Below are 6,082 nucleotides of genomic sequence, written 5' to 3' on the forward strand. Positions count from 1 at the left end.
CAGGCAATAGAGGGAAACATACAGATGAAGGAAATAGAGAAAAAGATCATAAAGCAAAGATGAGAAATGGGAAAAGAAAGGAAAGATAAAAAAAATCTGGCTGAAGATAAGAAAAAGATAAGATACAGAAGATATGGAAGGTGTGGGCAGAAGGGAAAGACGCACAAAAGAATGACACAGTGATGAAGACGTATAGAAAACGACCATGCATCAGAAACAACGAGACAAAGGCTGAAAGGAAAAAAATACAGCCGAGTGGAGAAGCAGAGCAAACTGTGGTAAAAGATGTACTTCAGGCCAACTCGAGTGTTGGTGTCACTGTCTCTGAGGTGAAGAGCCTGTAGTTCAGTAGAATAAGTGAACTATCCTGGTAAACACTGCTCTCCCTTATCTTTGGACTGAAGTGTGCATTCAGCCAAGCACTAGGAGAGTGTGTCTGACATCTGAAAAATGCCAACGGGCAGCATACTGGATCCCTGAAACAGTTTGGGTGTTGAAACTTGGAACTTGCAGTGCAGCACGTATAAGATTTTTATTAGGACTAATTAACAGACATAAAATCTGTATGTGGGGTTCAGTTTCAATATATTTATGTTAACAATCTGCCTTAAGGCATTTGATTATCTAATCAGCCACTTCTAGATATTATTTGTTGTACTTCTCCCTTTAAACGTGACTTTCTTTGCCATCATCCTTATGTAGCTGTGATGCTGTATGGATGCCTTTATGGACATGAACTGTCCATTCCAATCCCCACCGTTAGCGAGTCATCAAGTGTCTACTTGTGTCATATATTGCAAGTAATTGCCACAGTGCCCAAGGGTCTGTTAAGACAGGGACACACATGCATTAATAGGGACAGCTTGTCACGCCCACACATACAAACACTGTGCATGAAACATTTCAGCTCTGATGATTTTCTGGGATAAAGAAGAATGATAAAGTTACTGAGTCTGCAGCTCCGCTATAGTCGGGAGAATAAACATATTAGATTACTGTCTAATGTAATCAAAATTAGTTATAAAGCACTTTATATACTGTTAGGCATTTGTTAGGTACACCTATTCAATTGCTTGCTAAACCACATATCTAATTGGTCAATCACATGGCAGCAGCTTAGTGCATTTAGGCATGTAGACATGGTCAAGATGACCTGCTGATCTTCAAACTGAGCATCAAAATGAACTTTAAATGACTTTGAAGTTGGCATGGTTGTGGGTGCCAGACAGGTTGGTCAGGTTTACAGAGATGACTGTGGTCTGAAAAAAAGAAAATATCCAGTCGGTGGCAGTTCTCTGGGTAAAAATGCTTACTTAATGCCAGCGTTTAGAGAAAAATGGTCAGACTGCTTCTAGCTGAGAGGAAGGGGAAATGGTAACTCAAATGACCACTTGGTACAACCGAAATTCGCAGAAGAGCACCTCTGACACACAACACACAACACATCGAACCTCGAAGATGACCACTAGTGTTGCTACTCCTGTGATCTAAAAAAAAAGGAAGTGAGGCTACAATTTTAAAGAGCTCACCAAAACTGGCCAATAGATGGTTGGAAACGTTGCCTTGTCTGATGAGTCTCGGTTTCTGTTGTGACATTCAAATGTTTTTTGTTTTTTTTTTAAATCATAAACACTAAAGCATGGATCCATCCTGCTGTGGATCAAAGGTTCAACTGGTGGTGGTGGTGTAATGGTGTGTGGCATCTTTCTTGGCACATTTTGTACCCTTTGTTTTAATGCCACAGCCAACCTGAACATTGTTGCTGACCATGACAATCCCTTTAAGACCAGTGTACCCATCTTCTGATGACTGTACAGCTGACACCGTCACCAGATCTCAATCTAATAAATCACCTTTGGGATGTGGAGAAACGGGAGCTCGACATGAATGTGCAGCAACTGTGTGATGCAGTCATGTCACTATGGACCAGAATCTCTGAGGAATGTTTCTGGCACATTTTTACATCTGTGCCACAAAGAATTAAGGCAGCATTGACAGTACAAGAGGGTCCAACCACTAGTAGAAAGTTAAAGTGAGTACAGTTAAAAGACAGTCAGCAAACACTGATAGACAGAAAAGACTGACATCTTTAGTTTTGCAGACTGACCTAGACATACTGAGTTGCGAGTAGATTCATAGATCAGGTCAACCATACATTCTGGATATAACTCTCTAAGAACCTTAAAATTTATGTTTAAAAGAATTAAAAGTATGAAAACTACTGGGAGAAAGTGAACTGAATGCTCTCAGCTCCTGAATCTGTGTGTGCAGCCTTGACTGTGACATATTACTGTTAGGATCATGAGATCACATGAGCTTTATGTGCAGTGTTTGGACCTGATAGCCTATTACCTTTGTTTATTCATTTCATTCTCGCACAGGCATTTTTCTTCTGGTACAGGTCATATATACTTGGATGAGAGATGTTTGTAATTCAGTATTGTGTGGCGGTCTTACTCTTGTTTCTGTCTGCTTTGCAGCGTTTGCTGCTGGCAGTCTTTAGGCGCTCGTGTTTTCTTTTGCCAGTCAGTCTCCATGGCAAACTTGTGTCCATCTGTGCTTTTCAGGTTGTTATGTGTTTCTCTGCGCTGTCCTCAATTCTGTTTCTTCATTTCATCCTTTTTTTCTCTTCTGTATTCACCCATCTTGTAAGAAATCTAACCCTGTGATTTTAGCCTTTTTGCCTGCTTGTACTCTCTGAGGAATAAGGCTGAATGGGAAAGACTGGTACTGTAATGGTGGTGTGTAGAGAATAGTAACAGCTTTGACAGCACTCAGTCAGAGGTCAGGAAAGGGAATGACAGCTCTACATTCATAGCGGTGACTCAGAGGACCGGATGACTGCTGCAGACGTCAGCTTGTTTTTGTCAACTAAGTGAGACAAAGGTGAGATAAACTATGGCACTTCTTTGACCACATCTCTGTTTGGTTTCACCTTTTGAGGGTTTCTAGCAAGACTTTTTTTTAACCACTGACATTTAACACTTACACTTATTGGTCACTTCATATCTCACAGCTTGCTAGTACTGGAGTGGACCATCATTTACTTTCAGAATTGTGAAGAATCAACAAGACGCTGAAAACATTCCTCAGAGATTTGAAAGGTTCTTCACAGGACTGAGATTTGGTGACTGTGGATGCCATTTGAGCACAGTGAACTCATGCATGTTCAAGAAGCCAGTTTGACATGATTTGAGCCTAGTGACATAATCATGTTCCAAGCATCAATCAGAAGATGGGTATACTGTGGCTATAAAGGGATGGACATGTTTAACAGCCATGCTCAGGATGTGGCATTTAAGCAATGCTCAGGGGCCCTCGTGGTTTGTATTGCAGACCAACTCTGGATGGTGCTGAGACTGTGACAGACTCACTGCAGTATTCTCCTGAGCATTAAGTGTCACTAGTCAGACAAAAAATCTGCATCAGCGCTGGAATAGGAGTATAGGAAGCTGCAACAAGGAGCAATCTAGTTTCAGTTTTGCTATATTGTATTTGCCTTGGGAGTCAGATGTCAGAACTGGGAGTTACATCACTTCTGAGAGGGGTGTGTTCCAGTAGAAAGGCCACAAAAGCAAGGAAAAACAGGATTTCTTTTGGTAAGCTAGCACCACTCATGCATCACTAGCAATACAAAAAAGATGCTTCTTTTGCTTCTGCTTTTTTCTCTGTGCTTTAAAACTTCAGCACATTCACTGATAGATGGATGGACAGCGATCTGTGTATGGATTATTTAAGGAGTCACAAATCACAAGAGTGGCAGAACAGCTTTTCACTTTTACCAATGTTTACGTGTACTGCTACCATCCTGAAATCAGGATGAAATCAGGGTTGGTGGGGCTTCCTGGACTTTCTGAGTTTGAAGTGAGGACATACTTGAAAATTCTTCTTCAGAACTTGGAATTTCTGAATTCCTACTTCAAGTGGAATGCTGCATTTTTCTCCTTTTTCAACATCTCCATCTGTATAATATTTAAATATGATATAAATCTATGCGCTGATGCACTTATATATTATGAAATGGTAGTAAAAAACCACCACGATTGTACACTTTAGCACACCTGCACTGGTCAGTCTGCCTGGGGGACATTACAAATATTGAGAGATGTAAGACCAGCTGAAACAACACCAAAGCATGGCTCACAGCTGATGTTACATTGCTTCTGGCGGTCACCACAGTTTGTGATAGTGACAACAGCAGGTATAACAGATCCTTAAGACATCAAAAGACATCAAATTCTGTACAATTCAAATCTCACAGAAGAAAAGACGACTCATCGGATCAAGCAACTGTTACTAATTTGCTCAATTTTGGTGAGAATGTTGCAATTATTGCCTTTGTTTTCTGTATTTAGCAGACAGGAGTGGCACAGGTACAGCAACTAAAAGGAAGACAAGATACTCTTCTTCATTCCTCGGTTATTATAATAACTGTTGCCTTCCTCTCAGCTTGAAGCAGTCTGACCACATACTACTCTGATCTCTGGCAGCAACAAGGCTGAATATTTTTCTCTTTTTCAAACCATTCTCTCTGAACCCCACAGATGGCTGTGTGGGAAAATCCCAGTAGATCAGCATGTCTGAAATGCTCACACCAGCCTCTCTGGCATCAACAACCATGCCATGTTCAAAGTCTCTTAAATCACTGTCTTTCCTACTCTGATGCTCAGATGTCTAAATGCATTGACTTGCTGCCATGTGATTGGCTGATTGAATATTTGCCTTAACATGCAGTTGGACAGGTGTCACTAATGAAGTGACTGGGGAGCTAAATCAGTCCAAGTTCAGTTCTCACTGGACAGTTGTGCTTCTCTACAATATAAAAGCAGTTCAACAAAGATTGTATTAATTTTTTTTTGTAACCAAAGACAATCGAAAGTCTAACTATAAGTGGGATGCAATGATAAAGTGGAATTTACTCCTAAAGGCATCATTGCAGTTGCTTAATTAACTATGACGGAAAATCTAAAATCAAACAAATGTAGGATGTAGAAAGCACATGGGTGCTCTTAGTATATGCTCTATCAATGCTGTTCTCATTCTTGTAAGGTAAGTATGTCATGAATGATTTAAAGATTTTCATCCATCCATTACATCCACTCCTGAAAAACCTTAACTTGCTGAATGTTAGGCGTCTGAAGACTTTCCAGTAGGTTTGTCTCTCAATTCAAGCACATTTTCTGGTTGAAAGCTTCCCTGAACGCAGTGTGTGAATGTGTGCGTGAATGGGTGGATGACTGGATATGTAAAGCGCTTTGGGGTCCTTAGGGACTAGAAAAGCGCTGTATAAATACAGGCCATTTACCATTCACTATTAATTCAGTGTTATTATGATTGTACCACAGTAACAAATGTCTCAAGTTGCTTTATACTGTAAGGTAAAGACTCCGTGGTGCTGAAGACACTGTAATTGTAAAGGCAAAGTGAAAAAAACAAACAAAACGGAAATACAATGAAATGTTTGGTCAAGAAATGACTTAAAATACCACTTTTATTTTGAAATAAATAAACAATCCACTTTGTCACTCTAAAGCTAAACATATCAAAACATAATAGGAGGGAAAGGCCCTGTTTTATTAGTATTGATATGATTTCAACAGTAATGTAAGTACAGAGGCACTAGCATGATTAAGCATGAGTAATAAATTAGTAGACATTTGAAGGTCAATGTGGAAGAATATGCCCCCCAAAAATGTAAAAATTCAACATTTACTTGCACAGAAACAAAGAATTAAAAAGCTTTACTCAATTTTTTGATGAACATGATCTTATTCTTTAAAAAAGCTAATCACTGACATATAAGAGCAATTTTACAAATCAAAAGTAAAAATCACCTTGTTTATATAATTACTGTATTAACACTGAGTCAGGCTTTTTTCACAGAACTGGTATAAATGCTTTATTATACATATTATTATTATTATTATTATTATTATACATGTCTTGAGTCATTCTTTGGCTGTTAATTATTTTAAAAATGTGATGGCCAGATTCAGTCACAGGATCATTTCACATCCTCATTAGTGGTTAACAAAATGAAGATACATGCAAATTTTTTTTAATATTCCTAAAATACAAAGGT

This window comes from Copadichromis virginalis, linkage group LG4 (genome assembly GCF_057382275.1).
Source record: "Copadichromis virginalis isolate Kocher_CV1m ecotype Utaka linkage group LG4, C_Virginalis_male_GT1.1, whole genome shotgun sequence".
Lineage (NCBI taxonomy): Eukaryota > Metazoa > Chordata > Actinopteri > Cichliformes > Cichlidae > Copadichromis > Copadichromis virginalis.